Below are 21,424 nucleotides of genomic sequence, written 5' to 3'. Positions count from 1 at the left end.
ACGTCACTGGCCGGCGGGCCGCCAAATTTACTTCGTCATTCCCTTGGGCCCCTGAAACGGCATTTTGTCCGTGGCAGTGGACGCGTACGTATACGTGGCGCCCAACGGAATGACGAAGTAAATTTAGCGGACTGCCGGAACTGAAGCGCTAGGCGAACGCCGCACACAGCAAGGCGATAACGCAAGCTGCTCATAAAAGAACCAACTTAGCTGCTCGCGGGCGGGACCGGCGGTTACCTTTTTCAGTGGCGTATGCCACTGAAATTCTTGCCGTCAGACACTTACTGCGCAGCATGCGACCGCTCACAGGTCGCACACGTGACGCTATATGCGTTTACCACCTTTCCCTTTGACGCGGAACCTTACGTACGCTGCCGATCGAGATGCATAGAATTTGGCTCTAACTTTAGTAGGAAACGGCATATGCTAGACGCTCTGCAACGCTGGAGACGACCGATGACATTACCTGCGCCTCATCATGTGGCGCAGATTAGTCTTGACCCGCTATGATGAACGAAATCTACATGCGTCACGCTTAAATGGCGACATCATACGGCTATGGACTCCTACTCAGAAGCCCGGTTTGTGCTAAATGTTTCTGAGTCGGTATACACAGGCCCCTTTGTATTCTCAGCCGTCTCAGCGGCGTCAATTAAGTGGCACCTCGTGCGGTCGCTAGTAGAGAATTTTAGAATAGGGGCCCCAAACGTTGTGGGGCCCCAAAGAAATAACGCGTCGAAGCCACTGCGCATGCCCGAGAGGCGGAGCTGCGTTTGGCTTTTGCGTTGGGAACGCTATTTCACCGATTTAGCTACACGCAGAAACAAAGGAACAGCGCTCGCATTCAACCCCATAAATGAGGGAAATATATATATATATATATATATATATATATATATATATATATATATATATATATAGTTATCAGTCATAGCACTCGTAGTACAGCCCTCTGGGCCGTTCTCTTTTCGAAAGTAGTCATATTAGGGTTACTATAATTAGACAAAGGTATTTCGCTCCCGGGATCGAGAGCAGCACCCCTTGGGATAGTTACTAGGCCGAGCTTCCCACGCTAAGCGTGCCGCGCTCGCCTAGCACCTGCTCAAGCTTTCCTTAGTCTCTAGAGCCGCTCGAGCTCCCCCTCATCGACGGGCAGCCATTTTTTCCAAAAAACTATGCCTTCCAACCGAAAATTGATTATCGCGGACAATATCAGTCACTTTCCACGTAAGTACGAGGCTCTGGACAGGAGCTATGCCGCTTCAATGTAACCTGGGGCCTGACCGACCAACCGACTGAGCTATCTCTCCGGGCAACGTCCAAGGGTCACGAGTTCAAATCCCCTGTTCTCTTCCAGCAGAAGGGTGGGTCTAAAAATTAATCTATAGCATTATCTCTTTTCTTCTAGTTTATCACTATAGCAGTGAATTACATATCTTCGCCACGACCGTCCGCACGGGGACCCTCTTAAAAAAAATTCTTGAAACACTTGTAATTTTTTTTCTCCTCTATTATGTATGACCACTCATGTGCAGGTCATAAACTACCAGGTTTCTCCAGTTGAGTGCCATCTGTGAGGTTTAACCGAGCTCAGATTGGTCGACCTTGACTGATCGAAGAAAGCACCACTGTAGGTTAAATGAGGCGTACAACTCCTGCGGTGGCGAAGAGGTAGAGTATTCGCCTCGCGTGCAAGTGGACCGTGATTGGAATCGCGGTGCCGCGCAATTTTCCACCGGATAAAAAAAAAGGAAGAAATCCGCGCGTTGACAAAATTGCATAAACAGGCCTGGAGTTCGGCCTGATCCCGGTGATTAGAACCGGTAATGCACTCTCTCACCAGAGCAGGATTGGCCATCCTGGTGCAGTACTTGGCCACAATCTCCTATATGAATACAACAATCAAACCTCGGCCCTCAGTCCCCAGCAGCCGCGAAGCAACTGACCACGGCGGCGGTCAGACCTGTGACGCAGCAGAGGGTGCTAAGAATCCCTGGCTCCGGACAGGCCGCCATTGGAATCTGAACCTGGCAACGTTTAACGTTAGAATGTTATCTAGTGTGGTGAGTCTAGCAGTGTTATTGGAGGAATTAGAAGGTAGTAAATGGGATATAATAGGGCTCAGTGAAGTTAGGAGGCCAGAAGAAGCATATACAGTGCTAAAAGGCGTGCACGTCTTGTGCTACCGGGGCTTAGCGGAGAGACGAGAACTAGGAGTCGGATTCCTGATTAATAAGGATATAGCTCGTAACATACAAGAATTCTATAGCATTAAAGAGAGGGTGGCAGGTCTTGTGAAACTTAATAAGAGGTAGAAATTGAAGGATGTGGACGTGCTCGGCAAGGTGCGCTGCAGTGACCATAGGATGGTAACAACTCGAATTAGCCTAGACTTGAGGAGGGTACGGAAGAAACTGGTATATAAGAAGCTGATCAATGAGTTAGCGGTAGGAGGGAAAATAGAGGAATTCCGGATCAAGCTACAGCCACCGTAGTCCTGCATAATGAAAGCAACAAAATCCCAATAAAGAAAGACGTCAGGCAGGGAGATACGGTATCTCCAATGCTATTCACAGCGTGTTTACAGGAGGTATTCAGAGACCTGGATTGGGAAGAATTGGGGATAAGAATTAATGGAGAATACCTTAGTAACTTGCGATTCGCTGATGATATCGCCTTGCTTAGTAACTCAGGGAACCAACTGCAATGCATGCTCACTGACCTGGAGAGGCAAAGCAGAAGGGTGGGTCTAAAAATTAATCTGCAGAAAACTAAAGTAATGTTTAACAGTCTCGGAAGAGAACAGCAATTTACGATAGGTAGCGAGGCACTTTAGTTCCTCCTGTCCCACTTGGCCACAGCAACATCCGGGAGAGCACGGTCCAGATAACGCAGCGCAACAAAACACGGAGACCAATGCAAACCTGCCCGCACGGCGCCTTTGCCACGGTACGAAACCTACGGAGCAACACGTGTGAGCACACAAAACCAAAACAAAGCTGCCATTGCGGCCCGAAAGGCGTGCCGCACTGCTGCTTCTGTACCTGAATAATAAGCACCCGTCGTTAGTGCATACTTATATCAAATAAATCCGCACAGTGTAATCTCTGCATATGCCGTTGTGATTTTTCTGCCAATGAATACATGTGACATCGCCGAATAAGTGCAGTCGAAGTCGCCTCAAGAAGAGTAATTGCCAATTTATTGATGGAAACGCGTACACTAGCCAACGAAGTCACCAAACACACGGGTTAATAAAAGCGCGTGATAGTGCTGTACCGCCGACGCAATTCTGCTGCATACGCCGATAAACTACCGTTCCCGTTGCAGTTTGTGCAATTTTAAATTCACCAAGGGAGCTGCTTGGAAACGTACAAAGCTAAAGACTGACTAACTTTTCAGTACTTTTTTATATTACTAGAGAGAGGTGCCGCATGATATATTTAAAGGCAGAGCAGCGCCAGTCAAAGTAGATGAGCGCTGGCGGCAAGGCCCGGTTTAGTCGTCTGCAGCGTAAGTATAAGAAGGAATTCAGTTGAGTACAAAGCTCACATGCAAGAAGGGACTAAGTTGTGAAACAAACAAATCACTCGGCGTGTTAAGTTTGCTCAGGCTGCATCGAGGTGTGATGACTTCCCAAACGGGACGCGAACTTTTTAGCGAGAAATGGAACAAAAATACCATATGCAACAGCTATTCGCATTTCTCGCCTTGAACTACCTATTTTCTAAACACATTTCCAAAAACGCAAACAATATCTAAGATGCCCTCGGGCGAAGAGTATAAAGCTGTTAAAGAAGCACTTCCTTGGTATCATTCCGATAAGACACAGCATGATTTATACCCTTTACAACAAGGCAGGGTGAAAACTTCGCAGCTCAAAAGAATCGACAAGAGTTATGCATGGAGCAACTAGCAACAGTTAAACGTGTGCAAAGCCACGCATAAAATAGATGTAAAAACATGAAGTGCGCGACAGCTGGTGCGAGGATTTACCGCGCCACATGAAACCAATAATTTCAGTTCTTGCAAACTTCAGTAGCTTTAACATACAACGCAATATATGCGCTCGTGCAGTCGTGCTGCCTAGCAAGCGCAACGCGGTAAAGCAGCGGAAAACAATATAAGCGGCAAACAGCGTTCCGAACTTTAGCGAAATGCCTTTAAACCTCATGCTGCACTGCAGACGAACTTCGTTGCTCACGCGTCTAACTATAGACCTTTGCACCGGAAGCCTCGAACCAGAGTCGGAAACGGATATCAGGCCCCCGGTAGCGAGAGTAGCTAGCGTCTCATAGTTGCCCTCTCTTGCTGGACTGTCACGCGCGCAGTTCCCGCATTGACTGCACGACGTTTTCGCGATATTAAGCTTTTCCGCACAGGCTATGCGAACATCCGGGCAACACTGCGCTGTGTACGGTTGTTCGAACAACCAGAAGAATCTCAATGCAGCAAGAAAAGTGCCGTGCAGCACGCACAATGTTCTGCAAGAGGACTGCGGCTGCAACGTGTACCTGTTGTATCGGTTTCCTGCCGACGCGGTACTGAAGCATCGCTGGATTAGCGCTGTAAATCGTAATGCAGGAGACACACGGTACGATTCGGCGTCCGATCCGACGTGCGGCGCCGCATGCTCCGGCATGCGGCATAGGACGATTCCGGGCGCACGGTGCGTGCATCCGAAAGATCGAGCGGTGCGTAAGCTCCGCCCAGATACAGCCCCCCAGCTTCACTTCATACCACGTCGAGAAACGTAATATAAACAACTCTGCACAACACTGCCTCGCTTTACGCGAGCACTGCCAATAAAATTATGCCCCTGCGAGTGACGGAACACTTCACGACGGCGCGTTGTCCACTGACGGCTCCGCCAACAGCAAGTGATAGGGCCGGTAGGCCTAGCTAGGCGGACGCTGCGGCCGACGGCGCTTGCGATCCAACGCGAGCTCGTCAAAGAGCGCTTATTTTTGCCGAACAATTAACACTGTACACTTAGGTCACCCGTAATTAAATACAATTGGTTTACTCGACGCCGTCGTTGCGAAGGGCAAACGTGCAAGCGAAGCGAGCAGCCTCGCCCAGACGGTCGGTGTGTGCTGTCTGCCCGCGAAATGCCCTCGCGTCGCGGCTCCCGATCTCTCCAGTAGCTGGGTGCTAGTGTACTAGGCGCATAACAGGCACACGTTCGAGATAATTTTACTAAATTGGTAACTATTTCGTGTAGGAAACAAACTGCAGCAGGCAAGGAAAAAAAAACAACAAGACTGCGAGAAACTGGCCAGCCAGCGCCGCCTCCGTGGAGGGAACGTCAGAGGACGTCACATGCCAGCCACGTCGTCATTGGCTGCGGCCAAACGACGGTGCGGTTGTCGGACGCGTCGGACGATGAAAATCTGTCCGGTTTGTCGCACGCCGGACTTCCGATCCGGCGCTTCGGCACGGCAAAACATCTCCATTCCGGCTGCCGTTTTAGCGCGTCGGCCGCCGGATCGAACCGTGTATCTCCCGCTAAATAAGGGATTCGTCCCTACGGAGTCGTCGCGCGTCTGCTCGATTCATTTTATCGACGGGAAGCGGACATCAGAGAATCCAGAGCCGATGCTTCAGCTCGGTTACGCGAGGAAGGCAAGATGCGCTGTGTGTGTCTCCATCGTCAGCCCCTAATGTTTAGATGGGCTATAAATAAGCAAATATGAGCCAACAAGGTCAAGTTTTGGCCTTGTTTGCTCAAGGCGGCAAGCCGACAGTGACTGACGTCGACGCCGTTCCGCAATCGCACGGACTGATTCGCAGCCACGGGCGCTCAAAACAGGAAAGTATTCGCCTTAATGCGTAAAGCGACACCGCTTAACACTGGTGTTACTTGCACTAAAGGCCCAAAACGACGCTGAGGAGACTTAAGACAAAGGTGAAAGCAGCTGCAGCGCTGAGCTGACGCTTCCCGGCGCCATCCGACAGTCGCGTGCAGTCGTACGGCCGCTGCCAGCGGGAAAGTTTCCGTCTCGATGTGTAGCCGAGGCCTCTCGATACTGGTGAGAATAGCACGAAAGTGGCAAGAGGACTCTGTGAAGGCCGAAGATACGGAGTAACACAGATGCAGATAGCAACCAACGTTTTTAGATCTGTTTGTTTATAGGACCAGCAGCGCTGAGCCGGCTGAGGCTGAGCAACGACAGTCCAGTATGGCGTCGCCGCCAAGCAGACGCTAGGCGGCGCCAGTAGTCCAAATATGGTGGCGCCCATGGAAGCCTCAATGCAAAGGTCTATATGATCGAGTGGAAAAAAACACCGACGAGACCAAGGAAAGGATGCGAACAAGATATTTCCCTTCGAAGCGACGATTCATTTTTGCTACCGTAGCTCCCGCTGATGAGGCTTTGCCGGGAATGATTAACCGCATCGCCGCCACGTTTTCACCTGTATTTGAGGCCCCCACACTGCAACAATTCTTCTTCGCAAGACTGCGAGACTGCGAGTCGGCCTAGTTGGAATAAATTCATCTTTAAAACTTATTGTGCGCAAGCAAACAGGGACGAAGAATAGAAGAAACACAAGGAAAGTGCTCGTCCTTGTGTTTCTTCTATTCTTCGTTCCTGTTTGCTTGCGCACAATAAGTTTTAAAGATGAATTCTTCTTCGACATTCCCTGAAGCTTTGGCCACCCCACACGTGCGAATGGTGTTGCCTATCTTGCTCTGAAAACGTGAATAAGACAGAGAATCACGATCAACGACACAACAAACTACGGCGCGCGCCAGGCTCCTCTCCCGTGTGTTCTGCGCAAGGCCGCCACCAGTGGTGCGTCCGTCGGCGTGCACGGCGCGTATAAAGAGCTTGGTGGAGCAATCACCGCCCCGTTCCAAAGGGGACGCTCATAACATCCATCCATTCATCCATGACGCCGTTTGAGGCGCTTCCCGCCACCGGATCAATCCGACAGAAGCTGAGAAAAGTTTGCGCAGGTTGTGGCGTGGTACGGGTAGGGTAGTACGGGCTATTCGCAGGCATGGTCAGCACATGCCGGGCTCAGTTGTTCGCGAGAACCCACATGTGGACAATTCCACGACGAGACGTGTTTAGTGGAGCATTGCAGGCAGCATTTTGGTCCGCTAATGTTGGTTGGTGTGTGTTTCTGCGGCTTGTCAAGATGTGCGCGATGGAAGAAGCGAGGAAATACCGACGCTCCTTGCGTGCCGCAGTGTGCGAAGTGAGCGCTTAAAGGAAAGATTAGTCTTCATTGCTTTCCGAATGATGTGGTCAAGAGAAGAGAATCGATGTTGAGACTCTGCATCGACGAGCCGCTGTCGCGGTTGTGCAGCGCGAACTTCGTCGACAACGACTTCAAGGGTAAACATTCATTGACTCGTCCGTATAGATCACAACGTGCGCGGCCGTTGTATTCGTCGTTGCAAATTGCATGAGGAGACATAATTCGAAAAACGAGCACGAACATGACAAGGACTCAAAGAAAATACGACGAGACTCACTTTCTTTGAGAGGTCTTTGGCCGAAACCCCAGAATGAATTGTGCCAGTTCACCGAGGAACCAACTAACCACCTTTGTGTCATTGACCTGCTATTTTAATGCGAAGCATTCTATGTCAACGTTAGGCACTTTATCATCTGGCCTTTTACGCCTTCGTGATTCCGTCGTGGTCGTTTCTTTAACTGGATCATATCAGGATTTGTGTGAGGTGCATGCATGTCATGAATCGCATGACGCGCACGACACGATATGAATGTCATGACAGCATGCATTGAAGACATGACATGGATGGCATGTCATGCATGTCATGACGAGCTTGATTAACATGACGTCTTGCTTCTGTCGTCACACAGAGGCTTGCATAACACGCATTGCTTACTTAATACAAACACGTTCGCCCATCTAGTAACTCCTAAGAAACCCGCCGGGTTGCTTAGTGGCTTTGCGCTGCGAAGCACAAGTTCGCGATATCAAATCCAGGCCGCCATTGCCGCATTTCACCCCCCGAAATGCGAAAACGCCCGTGCACTTTGCATCGGGTGCATATTCAAGAACGCTAGGTGGTTGAAATTAATCCGGAGTCCTACACTATGGCGTGCCTCATAATCCTCACCCCTTTTTGTCAGGTTAAACCCCAGAATTAAAATTTAATTAACTCCTTAAAGTGCCCTGAATGATCTTGGATAACCAGCTGCCTGCAAGATGTTTCGTGTATTGTTGATTCCCCAGTACATCGAATGAGGATAATTTTTATCATTGATACCTTACGAACTCACTCAGTTGATTCATTTGCATGGGGCAATGTGTACACCACTTATTGATTTAACCATGCATTAGGACATTGATAACAATGCCAACCTATCTAGTATGCGTGCAGCACTTATTGAAGCTGCAGTAAAGTGCGATCTTTTAAGCTTCTCGTTTTCTGAATGTTTCCTTTGCCTCTTGGGTCACTGTGCAGGCAGTGCACGAATTGTTCTTTAACTATCACCTTATTTTGTACAATGAATACGATTTACTGTGGAACAGTGCTAAGGAATTAACATGTAGAAAAGGCATTCAAAGCAACAACAAAATTTTACAAAGCAACTCCAGGTACCTCTGTGAATGAAACTGTTTAAGTGTAAGTTTACATGTACATTTGTAAATGTAGACCAGCTTGTACATAAAGTTTCTTAATATAACACCTTGAGGGAAATCTGGTGCCATCGTCAATGAGACTTTCTTAGGGGCCGCTGTGCTGTCATGGGAATGGTGATATTTGTGTCTGTGAGGCTTGTGTTGGCTGGTGTTGCAAAAGGCTTAGTCTAAAATGTGGATATGGCAACACAAATAACGCATTCTTAAAGTAAAATCTTCATAAAAGGTTTTCATTCACGCATGTGGTTACAACCACAGTGTGGTTTTCAACCACAGCAAAGCCATGTATCCTCCCCCTGCGCAGACTACCTCTCATCTACAATAATTGTTTGTGAAAACCACCAGGGACTGGAACGGTCTGTCTGCCGACATAACGCACCACTCCGACGCTCCTCACTTCAAGGCTGCTCTCGAATCACTGTTTTGTTAAACTAAGCCGATCCCTCATGTAATACCCCATCTCTGGGGTCTTTGAGGTATAATAAATAAATAAATAAACAAATATTACATCTTCCAGTGAAGTTTATTCACCTACAATGCATAACCAAGCAAAGAAAAGCAAGAACAGACAACAAACTGTTCCAAAGCGAGCGCGAATCTTGTCGTCTATCCTCCAACTTTAGCGGCCCGCGGATACTTTTTACGTTTCATGTAGTTGTACATTCAATAACAAGTTCTCATAATTAAACAAAACATGTTTTTGTGTAATAATGCTTAAACAACTTTTTACGTGCTGTTTTAGTAGAAAATGAATCATTGTGACAGATGGAATGGTGCTTGCCAGGTGCGTCATCAAGGTGTCCTGGCTCTCCAAGAATGATGCCAATCTGAAGTCACAATATACCGGCCTTCCACAGCACACTAGCGTCAGATTTCCCTCTAGGTAATATAATGAGAAATTTTCTGGGCTTGTACTTCCTGGAATGACAGGCACTATGGGCCTCTTCAATGTGTCATCCCTGGAAAAATTGGCCTGCCCGGGAGTGCTCTAGACCTACTGCCTTGAGCATCCAGTGAGCATTGGTGTACGCAGATTTTTGACAGTCCTAGGCTGCCCGGGACGACAAATTGAAGAGTCCCAGGGCTGACACACCTCTTGGCCTGTTTTTCACTGTGAAAGGCCTGAAGGTATTTCCAGGTGTATTGATTTGTGAAGCACTGTTAAAATTATGCGTGAGTTCTAGAGCACACAGACACATTTTACAACTGTCCACTGTAAGTGGCCCTCACCTCCATGAGTTCGCAATGCTTTTGCAACCTGTCATTCTCACACATCCCAGCTTGTCTGAAGTGGTATCTTCCAAAAGGAAATTTTGAGTGCTACTCTGCTACTGCGCAGAAACAAAATTGGGAGTGGCTTAGCTCGGCTGTGCCAGGATATATGTAGCGAAAGCTAAGGCATAGCATGGTTAGCCTTGGTTAATTTTGATTGCAAGTCCAGGTTAGTCTGGTTGTCTAGCTATGTTGTGGCGTTTAGCCAGTCATTCAGCGCGTTGTTTGTCTGTTTCCTGGGCGATTTGTTTCCTTTTCATCTCGTTCCGATGTCGATTCCATGCCTCCTCCTGCTTATCAGAATTGTCGCCGTCAACACTGCCGCCTCAACTGTGGTTGCGGTGCCTGCGTGCTTTCCTTTTCAATCCTCCGACACGTTATCAGGCATGCGACGCAGCTGGCGAAGCGAGCAGAGGAACGCGGGGAGGAACGCCGAGGAACGCGGTGTGATGTCATACCAAACGGTGGCGGCGGAAAGGCGCGGCGCTGCGCAGCTGCAGAACACCGGTGGCTCGGTGCTACTAGTGGCGCATGTGCAGTAGTGACTAGGGAGCAAGAGAGAGAGAAATATCAGCGGCGAGGCACGCATTGGTGGCGTCATGTGCCTCCTTGGAGCACATCCACGGCGAAATCACACGTTCGAGGCCAGTAAAGCTTTCGCTTTAATAAAGTGGTGTAGTTCTTTGAGCAGAATGGCTTTCTTTCAGCATCATTCACAATGCAGCACATTCATGCCGGCATTTCCTGGGTTAACAAAAAAAAAACCAACAAGCAGCAGATGCCCGCATCTTCCCATCACTTTATTTGCATTGTGGATGTACCCACACAACTTATTGATGACGACTGTAAAGCCATTAACATCAATGCATCTAACTGGAAGGAGGTAAAGCATTGCATGATATAGTAGAGGCTGTGCATGACCCTGTGCAAACCCTGCCCCCACTGAACAGCACCACTGTCATTAAAAATGGACTAGTATGGGTTCAAGGGGAAAGCTAAGTAATTCCTGAAAATTTTCATATAGAAATGCTGCATTCTGAAAATTCTGCAAGTCCTTGTCCTTAATAAAAGTTGCGACAGTGCAGATCAGTTCTAGTTTTGGAACAGAGTGAAACGCATGTTTCAAGTCTGGAAACTGCAGACACTGCCAGCTTCACTATTTTGTCACTTCTGGCAAGGAAATCGGTGGATTTACTGCAGTGGCAGCTACTTGCACCTTGTAATTTGCCACCTGAAAACATTTGCAGGGGAATGTAGCAATATTCTGTTATCCCACCTCTGAAACACTGGCATGAAGATATTGTGATGAAGATAAGACAAAGATAAGGATGAATAACAGGGCAAGGGAACAAGAGTTCAGGATCACCAGTCAACTTCTAGAGTCAATGAAGGAGTATATTTGCCTAGGTCAGTTACTCACAGGGAACCCTGGTCATTTTCACAGAAGAATAAAAATGGGTTGGAGCGCATACGGCAGGCATTGTTAGCTCCTGACTGGATGCTTACCGTTATCATTGAAAGGGAAGGTGTACAATCAGTGCATTTTACCGGAGCTGACATATGGGGCAGAATCTTGGAGACTGACGGAGAAGCTTGAGGACAAGTTAAGGACCGTGCAAAGAGCGATGGAATGAACAATGCTAGGCATCACGTTAAGAGACAGAAAGAGAGTGGTTTGGATCTGAGAGCAAACGGGTATAGCCGATATTCTAATTGGCATTAAGAGAAAAAATGGAGCTGGGCAGGTTATGTAATGCGTAGGCTAGATAACCGATGGATCATTAGGGTTACAGAATGGGTGCCAAGAAAAGTGCAGTTGAGGATGGCAGAAGTCTAGGTGGGATGATGAAATTAGGGAATCTGCGGGCACTAGTTGGGATTTGGTTGGCACAGGACAGGGGTAATTGGAGATCACAGGGAGAGGCCTTCGTCCTGCAGTGGAAATAAAATTGGCTGATGATGATGATAGTGATGAAGATGTTCTGTCAGTAACACAACTAGAGAAGCTTCTCAAAGAACTACTTTGCTCTCTGTTCTGTACAGAATAAAGGTGCTGTACAAAAGCTTTTTTTTTTTAGCTCTGGCTTATGCTGTGTTGTTCAGAGCAATGGGTACATGTACAGCTGGCCACAAAATATTACGAACCATGAAATCTAGGAAAAATCTAATATTTCTGCAGCCTCACAATGCAGAGTAGTATTTGCATTTTGGTCTTCGTTTAGAATATGCTAACAACATTGCCGTATACAGTTTTACTGGCTAATGCTACAGGCTGCTCGGGAATTGAAAGTTTTCTGAGATCTTGTGGTCCATAAGCTTTTGTGGCCATGTGTACAACACATTTGATGAATACCATATAGTGTTGTGAACTAGGTGTTGTCAGTTGCCACTTGGCTAACCAGTGTATCTATGCATTCCAGTATTGACTAGCATGATTACTATCATTACTTTTTAATGCTCTCTCCACAAGGAGGTGTTAGGTTTCAGGTATTTTGTGCTCAGAAAGAGGCTTGTAGGTGTGCAAGTGCTATATATGTCTGTTGTCTTGACAAACAGCAAACTAATGTATCTTAGCAGATGTATGCCTAATTTTTAATAAATAACTGGCACTTATAGTGCTTGCTGACTTATGGTGTCTTCTATAATTAAATTTTTTTTCTGTGAATTTTGTACCTGTTGCTTCATCAAGCATTGTTCCAAGATCAGCTATAGTGCAATGTTTATCTTGCGCACTTCCCTCTATCTTCTTTAATGCTGGTTAATGGTGAGGCCTTAGCCTTAATCACTAACTCCTTTCATGTCCTTATGTCACCGGATTTTGTACTTCTCAAACCCACGAGCATCTACAGCAGAGCGAAAATTATTGCGGCTTAAGAAAACTGCAGTGCCGTCATGGTGCCTGCTTGTAACGATGGATGATGAACATGCTGAACTGGCACCAATGATGACTCATGATTGTATGTCTGTTAGCCTGTTTTCTACATTTTCGAGTAAAAATTGCATGACACCGAGTGTAAGCTGTAGACATTTTCATTAGCCTTACTATGCGCACACTAGCAAGTGAAAACAAGCTGAGGTGCTGCAAAGCGAATGTTCTCCACCATATAAGAAATGTTAAAGGCTGCAAGAACATCCATAAAGTGGTGTTGCACTATGGTTGATAATAGTGTGTGTCCTTTTGTTGACACAAGTGAATGTGTCTTGACTTGTGTGTACTGATTCTCCCTCACTAGCGTCAACAGTGCTTCACAATAGCGACGGCACACATGGAAGACATGAAAGGGTAAGCGCCGACTCCTGTCATCAGATATGTGTTAATTTAACATTTTTTTTAAACACGGCATGTCACAAGTGATGGTGCTAGTATACAAGAGGGCTTCTAGGGTTTCTAGTTTACCGTGCATGAAAGCAGTCAAAGTAAAAAAAAAAGTAATTGTGGGCTGTGTTGTCTACAGTTATGCTCTCTGTTAAAAAAAAAAATAAAGAATGCTAGTGAGAATCCCATCCTACTAGAAGCTTGTTGGCATTGTGCTAGTGAAACGACATAGCTGTCATGAAGATGGCTAACTGCTATTTGAGCTTAAGTTGTGCACAGACATTAGAGAAGATACCCCACGACTTGTACCTAGTGGAAACAATGGCTGGTGAAGAGGAGTCTGGAAGTAAAATGGTCGAAGTTGAAAATTGACTCTAGCAGTAATGTGAAGTTGAAGATTTAAAAATATAAGAAGAAAATAGGTACCCATTACTTCTTTTTTTGCCCGGAAAACGAGATGTGCCCCATCCACAAAGCCCTTTTCACTTCCAGCATGAAGGAGGATGAGCCGACCACCTTAGCCGCTTGGTGCAGGAAGCCCAGTTGTGAGACCCTTGCCAAAGGTGCCCTCATGTGATGACACAGTGGTTTCTTCCCACGTTCCCAAACCTTATCTTATGTGTGCCCAGCATTCATCCATGTCTCGTCGAGGTAATATGTAGTCCTGCAAAAGAAAGATAAATATGCGTCATATCTTTTTGTGAGAGAGGTCAGTTATGACAGAGAAGGCATTTATGGCATGCACCTAACATCATTATACCGTGCAGGCAGGTATCTGTGGCTTTTGGTGGCACTGCAATATACCAAAATAAAAATGTTCGCAGAAGGTCCATCGCCCACATGACCAGCGAAATGCCGCCATTGAGAGTTATCCATAATTCATTAGAACACGTCGATACATACTTGTCCCTTCCTTTGCTGTACCGGAACAGACAAAATACACATAAGAGGCACGGATGCAGAACCGGGCCAGAAAAAATATACAAACCAAAATGAACACCAGCATGTATGAGGAGCGGTGTTATTATTAAAAATTAAATATTTAGCTGTATGCGAACTTCCATAGTTATTTCCTCTTCCTGCATTTTCAACTCCGAATGTTTACATACAGCATTTGTGTTTTAATTGCCAGCACTGATATTTATTGCTTTGCCCAACAAATCAAAGCAGCAACTGTACGTAACGTTTGCACTTTCAAATTTCTCGAATGGTCCGCAGATTTTTCTGCCGGCACATTATGATGTCCTCCCTTTCCAGAAGCACACAGTTATGTTTTCACTTCCGAATAGCAAATCCAACCTCATTGAAAAGCCTGTGCATCATTCTGACATTCAGCTTCAGCAGCCCCATGTCGCAGTCACTGGTTACATTGCTGAGGATCTTTTCTGCAGTTGGCGCCTTGTTGCGAATGAAGTACTGATGTACTTTCTGTCATAGAGCATAAAGGGTGAAACTATCGTACCGCTGTACTCTTGTCTTTCCGGTAACTTTAGGTGGTGTTCCAGTCGCGAAACGAAGCCTTTTATGCTTTGGGGACTTCAAGGTACTACTCAGAACCTCCGCCTTGAGCCGTGCAACAGTACGCTCGCTTATGCCAGTAAGCTGGCTAACTGACTGACATGCGGAAATGACGGAGAGTTTTGCTTGTGTCAGTCTGACGTGGGTGTACACGTTGCAGACCACTTGCTTCAATTGTTTTGACAGGTTTTGGTTCTTCAGCTTCTTGAAAATCCTAAGTGGCAAGCTATTGCAGGAAAAGAAAGGTGCTGTTGATGAGTAGGCCATGTTTCTTTTTCTGAAGGGAACCTATGCGACGCGAGTGGAGAACGCCACAACTAAAGAAACCAGAAAATCTAAAAAATAATGGTGTTTCACATATTCACAAAAAGACAACAATATGAAATTACACTATATAACACATAAAAACCGCAAACAGCACTGCAATTCGAAGTTAACGTTTTCAGTTGTCGCACTTTTGTGTCAGCTTTCGCAGCAGCCGCCGCATCGTTCCATTGCTTATATTAGTTATTTAACATGATCTTCATTGAGCACTTTGCAATCATGCTAGTCAGCAAACTTGGATCGTGCCCATTCGAGCATGTCACTAGGTCTTCAAACTCTGGCAAGGTTTCGATTACCAGTTGCTTAACAACATGCCTCTGTTTTTTTGGCTGAAGGAACTTTGTGGCATTCTCTTGTAAACATGAGGAGATATAGTGTGCAATATGCAAGTGAGCACCATTGTTTGCGAAGAGTGCTGCAATCTTTCTTTCTCAACTAACACTTGCTCCCTCAAAAACTTGACAGTGTCCTTCCTATTTTCATGGACATTCTGCTGCAACTTATTTAATATATCAAGTAGGACATTGATATTACTGATGTCGTCCGGAACCACACAGTCTCCTATGCATTTTACTGAGTTACCATGAAAACATGCAATGATACAAAGGTCTTCAAAAACAGTAACAGAGGACAGGAGAACAGGCGAGCTTTCATTTACAATATTCAGGAACATTGTACAGTTCGGGTGATATATTATAGGTGGCGTGCACACCGATGGCTGCGCCACTGGTGGCGGCCTTGCGCGGAACGCACGGGAGAGGAGCGAGCCGCGCGCCGTAGCACGCCGTAGTTTGCTGCGTCGCTGATAGTGCTTCTCCGTCTTATTTGTGTTTTGAGAGCAAAATAGGCAACACCCTTCGCATGTGTGGGATGGCCAAAGCTTCCGAAGAATGTCGAAGAAGAATTGTTGCAGGGTGGGGGGCTCAAATACCGGCGAAAACGTGCCGGCGATAGGGTTCTAATTATTCCCCGCAAAGCCTCATCAGCAGGAGAAACGGTGGCAATGGATCGTCGCTTCGGCGCGAAATTTCTTGTTCTCATCCTTTCCTTCGTCGCTTCGGTTTCTTTTATTAATATTTTTTTACTCAATTGTAGTTAGACGCGTAAGCGACGAATTCCTTCTGCAGTGCAGCATGTGGTTTAAAGGCATTTTGCTAAAGTTCGGAATGCCGTTTGCCGCCTATATTGTTTTCCGCTTCTTTACCGCGTTGGGCTAGCTAGGCAGCACGACTGCATGAGCGCATTGTGTTGTATGTTAAAGCTACATAAGTTTGCAAGAACTGAAATTGTTAGTTTTATGTGGCCCGGTAAATCCTCGCACCAGCTGTCGCGGACTTCATGTTTTTACATCTATTTTATGCGTGGCTTCGCACATGTTTAACTGTTGCTAGTTGCTTCATGCATAACTCTTGATTCTTTTGGGCTGCGAGGTTTTCACCCTGCCTCGTTTGTAAAGGGTATAAATCACGCTGTGTCTTATCGGAATGACACCAAGCAAGCGCTTCTTTAACAGCTTTATTCATTTCGCCCGAGGGCATCTTAGATATCGTGGTTTTTTGGGAAATGTGTTTAGAAAATAGGTAGCTCAGGGCGAGAATTGCGAATAGTTGCTGCATATGGTATTTTGGTCCATTTTTCGCTGATCCATTTTTCGATGAATAGTTCGCGTCACGTTTGGTAAGTCATCACACGTTGATGCTGTCAGAGCAGACTTAACATGCCGAGTAATTTGTTTGTTTCACAACGTAGTCGCTTCTTGCAAGTGAATTTTGTACTCAACTGAATTATTTCTTGTTATGCTTACGCCGCATAGGACTAAACCCGGCCTTGCCGCCAGCGCTGGATCTAATTTAACTGGCGCTGCTCTGCCTTTAAATATATCATGTGGCACCTCTCTCTAGTAACATTTAAAAAAAGTACTGCAACGTTAGACTATAACTTTGTACGTTTCCAAGCAGCTCCCTTAGGGAATTTGAAATTGCAAAAACTGCAGCGCGAACGGCAGTTCATCGGCGGTACAGCGCTAACACGCGCTTTTATTAACCCGTGCGTTTGGTGGCTTCGTTGACTACAGTGTACGCGTTTCTATCAATAAATTCGCAATTATTCTTCTTCAGGCGACTTTCACTACACTTATTCGGCGGCGTCACATGTATTCATCGGCAGAAAAATCACAACGGCATATGCAGACATCGCACCGTGCGGATTTGTTATCTAAGTCTGCACTAACGACGGGTGCTTATTATTGAAGTACAGAAGCAGCATTACGGCAAGGGTAGAATTAAAGAAAAAAACACGGTCGAGACATCGCATTAGTCAACAAAATTTGTCGGCTAGTTTACATGAGCTCCACTTCATGTAAATGGTCTTCATGGCGTTTGTCTGCGGGACGCACCTGGCGCGTATGTGGACCATGTTGCCCCAAACACCGGTAACATCTTGTTCATACCCGCTCCCACAGAGGTCTGCGTCTTCCCTACAGCTGTCACCGCAGAAGAAGCAGTCTGGCGCCCGAACAAAGGACAAATCGCAGCCGCGAACTTCAGTCACCCTTGCTGCAAAGCGTTGTCGTCTGCTACTGCTCCCGCGCGTATTGTTGGAAGCGCCCGCTAGGTGGCTATCAGTGGCGCCTCTATAGGCGGTGCACGAGGCCTATAGTCCATTCCCCTGGAATACATTTTTTCTTTAAGCGCTCCATAATTTCTTGAAGTGACACAAATTCGCACTGCGTTTGTTCCTTGAGGTACAAGGCTGTGGACTCTTCAATAGCACAAGCAAGACCTGCTGCCTCCAGGCACATTTTCTTGGCATCTGGGGGGATTCCCTTGCTGGGTAGGCATCTTGCTTCAACAGATACGAAGGGCAGCCAGGGAACTGAGATGGCACTGATCCAAGGCGCATTTGTGGCACTTTTAGAGGGACTTTGAGCACCTTTTCTGTTTGGGGATCGGAGTACGATGATGTATCCTCAAGCCAGGACACGTGGAAGTGTAAGGTGCACACCTGCATTACAATGGCAAATGTGCAATGCACCGGATTGCCCACGTGATACAATATAATAACAAGGTCGATCATTATAACTTATTTCATGGCTCCCTCATATACCGTATGTTTTTGAGAACAAAGAAAAATTGCTTCATACCTTGTTGTTGGCTGTAGGCACAAAATCCTTTTGAGGAATCTCGCTAAGCCACTTCTGGTAGAGTGCTTCATCCTTGGGAACGAAAATACTTGCACCTTGTTTCCAGTCGTGTAGTTGCTTGAACACATGGGCACACAACACTTGTTCGGCATGTCGAAGCCTGCATGCCGCAGTAAGGGTGAGAGAACTGCATGGAAATGACTGTCTCGACAAACTAGCCGCCCGCCGAAAGAAAGGAAAAGTGCATGCCAGGAGGTGACGGGACGGAAAGGCCGGTACAGGGAACTGGCGGGGGCGGCCAAACCACTTCTAGGAGGCATTGGCAGGGTAGGTCATCGGGAACATAGGACGGCGGTTGCTGACGTCACCAAAGAGGGCGCAGGCCTTGAAAGTTCTAGGAGGCGTTGGCTCAGCCAACACTCCCTAGACTACTAAGGCCTCAGCACTTGCCCTGTGACGTAGTGCGAAGAGGCCCACAGTCATCACCACTGATGGCGACATTGAAGGAATCGCGGCTAGGTTCACCTATCAGCAGTATGCTTTCATTGACCACTCCACACTTTTTCCTCAGTCGAAACTGGAATGAGCGGCAGGCACCTTACACAGCATTTATTTAGAGGCACAGATACAAAGCAGCTTTGTAAAGCTTGCGCAGGTATTGAGGCCAGCAGCTTTTTATAGCATCGCACTTTGTCTTCTTTGTAATGTATGTTTTTTGCACATTACTTCAAATAAGTTGACCCCATAAAATCTTTTCCTTCTGTATTTTTGTACTTATGGTTCTTGTGAAGAATGTAACATACTCAATTAGCTTCACAGTTGCATATGAACAATGTTATTGGGGCACGTGTGCTTATTCCAGTCTAGATTATGCTTAAATGAATAATTTCACTTTCAAGGCACTAATTACTGCAGTCCACTTATTGACAACTCAAATAAGTTTAGAAATGGGATATGAAATGTCATGCATTTATTTACAAGGAAACAGCTGCCTTATTCCGCAGAGTTTCAGCTTTTCTCTTCTTTCCCTTAGCATTGGTATCCAATATTTTTGATTCATCTTGCTGCAGTAGTTCAATAAAATATTCGTGCTGCAGCACAAAAGGTGCCTTAACACAAATTCACACGCGTGTCCAGCAGTTCAAACGTGAGGTCAGTGACTAAACAACGTTGGTTCGGCAGATTAATAAATTCCTCTTTCGCTGATAGTTACTTAACAACCACATAGTTGTGTGCGACAGTATTGACGGCAAACATACGGCTTGCGCAGTGCCTATAGGGGCGCCACTGAAAGCCACGTAGCAGTGGCCGTTAAAACTGCAGGCTCCTGCCAGAAACGCCTGCTTCCACCGCCGGCATGACTGAAGTGTGTGCGTGCGATATGCCACTTGTGCGTGTCCCAGATAGTTACCTCTGCAGTGTCAGTGTGCGCAAGGAAATTGCACTGTACAGTAGTGCACATGTATCCAACTAGCCTTGTGATCATTCGCGATAGAACTGAGCTCTGGTTTCTTCTTCTGAAGAAATGCAGTTAGTACCACATAATATACACAACTACTCATTATGTTTGCATGGACCAGAAAGGTTTTCGTACAAATCAGTTGCTAGAAGTGCTTGTGGTAACAAGTGCGAAATCAGACACCCCACAAAAAGAGAAGACACGCAAAAGCACAGAAGCGTCTGTCCTTTGATATGCGACTTGTGGGAAATTACAGAAGCTAAAGACGTGCTAGCTTGGGCAGAAAGAGGTTTGCTGCTTGAAGTGCACTAATGTGTGCCAAAGGTTAGGCAAGACAAGAAATGTAACCACAGAATCAGCAACACATCATTACTTCTGGGATTCAAGGACCAGAGCTAGAGAAAATGTGACCAGACTGCCATATTACTATCAAAGGCAACACTGCGATTCAATCATCGCTATGCATTATTAAACATTTATGCCAAAACCTCCCTTGCAGTGCATAGCTCATACTCACATCCAAAACTTTGAAGAGGAATTCACTCCTTTCCCCAAAAGCCGCTGCCAAAAGTGATACTACTACGTGTTGTTTTGCTTTTTCGTTGCCGTTCTCCTCTTCAATTTTTTGTCGGACCATCAAGTACACAATGTCTTGCTTTGATGAAGATTGTAGGCAGGTCAGCAAGCCTGAAGAGCATGGCTGCAGGTGGCTTTCAAATGTAGCCTGGAATAGAAAATCAATTACCTTTGTTGAAGGAACAAAAAAAGTGGGGCCCGACTTTTTGTTGTGCTGTCATTCCACAATCCATAGGCAAACACAAAAATAAAGTTATAACATACTAGCTCACACATGTTCATATATTGTCTGACACAAGACTGAAGTGCTGTTTTGAGCATCACTAAATAAGTTACAATAGCATGCCTGATGTTTCACTACTTCTAAGAGTAACTTGTCTCAACTTCAAGCAGCACATTGTGATTGGAAAAACTACAAGCATTGAGAAAGAAGCTATTTAGCAGATTTGAACTGGAAATACAGCAAAACACTTACTCAATCTAACATCTATGCTAAAGCCATCTGCCAGGTTCATTTCTCACTAGAGCAGCAAGTTAGTGCTTACTTGTACATCTTTACCAATAAGTTTATTGGCATGGTGGTAAAAGAAGGGCCTGTGAAATATAAATGGCCATTCTTTTGCGACTTCTTCTGTGCTGTGTACTGGCTCTGAGTTTATAAATGCTTTCACTGCTGTGCATATGTCTCTTCCATGTACTTCATTACCAAAGGTGTGTCAAACTCTCGTGTGGTCTTCTGCCCTTCTTGTTTCAAAAACTCTATCTCACTGCCAATATCTTCTACTCCTGGACCATCTTTGGGCAGTTGCCAGTTTAGGCAGCCATATGTGAACTTGCTGTTCCTTCTGGAAGCTACTGCTTGCAACGATGCTGGCCGCTTTCCACATTTTCTATTCGGCTCTCCAGTTGCTGAAACAGAGAGTCATACCCATGGCCCAACAGTTTTTCGTTGACGCTTCTGTCTTTAAATGCCCTGGGAAATCTTATCGTGAGCTCCTCAGCGACACTTCTGATCAGTTCTTGGTTTGGCCGAGAAGTTTTCATCATTTCCCTTGCCACACATCGCACCAGTTCTCGTCTATCTGTAGGAGAAAGGCATGGTGGGGGTCTGCACAAAGAGCTCCTTGAATATGTGCCGGGAATGTCTCTGTCTGTAGCGTGAACCGTATTCCTCTTCCATGTGGTTAGAGGT

The 21,424-nt window shown here is 46.2% G+C and overlaps 1 long non-coding RNA gene across 2 annotated transcripts in view; it reads left to right on the top strand.

Annotated features, from left to right (window-relative positions):
• Positions 1-6,952: 6,952 nt before the first annotated feature.
• Positions 6,953-21,424, top strand: part of LOC142579822 (uncharacterized) — an 83,174-nt gene continuing 68,702 nt past the window's right edge. Inside the window, exons 1-3 of one of the 2 annotated variants that reach the window (XR_012827469.1) lie at positions 6,953-7,346; positions 13,131-13,180; positions 13,706-14,951. This is a non-coding gene — a long non-coding RNA (uncharacterized LOC142579822). Of the gene's footprint in view, positions 7,347-8,975; positions 9,509-13,130; positions 13,181-13,705; positions 14,952-21,424 lie in introns of those variants that run through there. The other variant, XR_012827470.1, reaches the window with a different exon arrangement.

This window comes from Dermacentor variabilis, chromosome 4 (genome assembly GCF_050947875.1).
Source record: "Dermacentor variabilis isolate Ectoservices chromosome 4, ASM5094787v1, whole genome shotgun sequence".
NCBI classification, from domain to species: Eukaryota; Metazoa; Arthropoda; class Arachnida; order Ixodida; family Ixodidae; genus Dermacentor; species Dermacentor variabilis.
The sequence above is the reverse complement of the archived record's forward strand: the minus strand, read 5'-3'. Positions and strand labels throughout refer to the sequence as shown.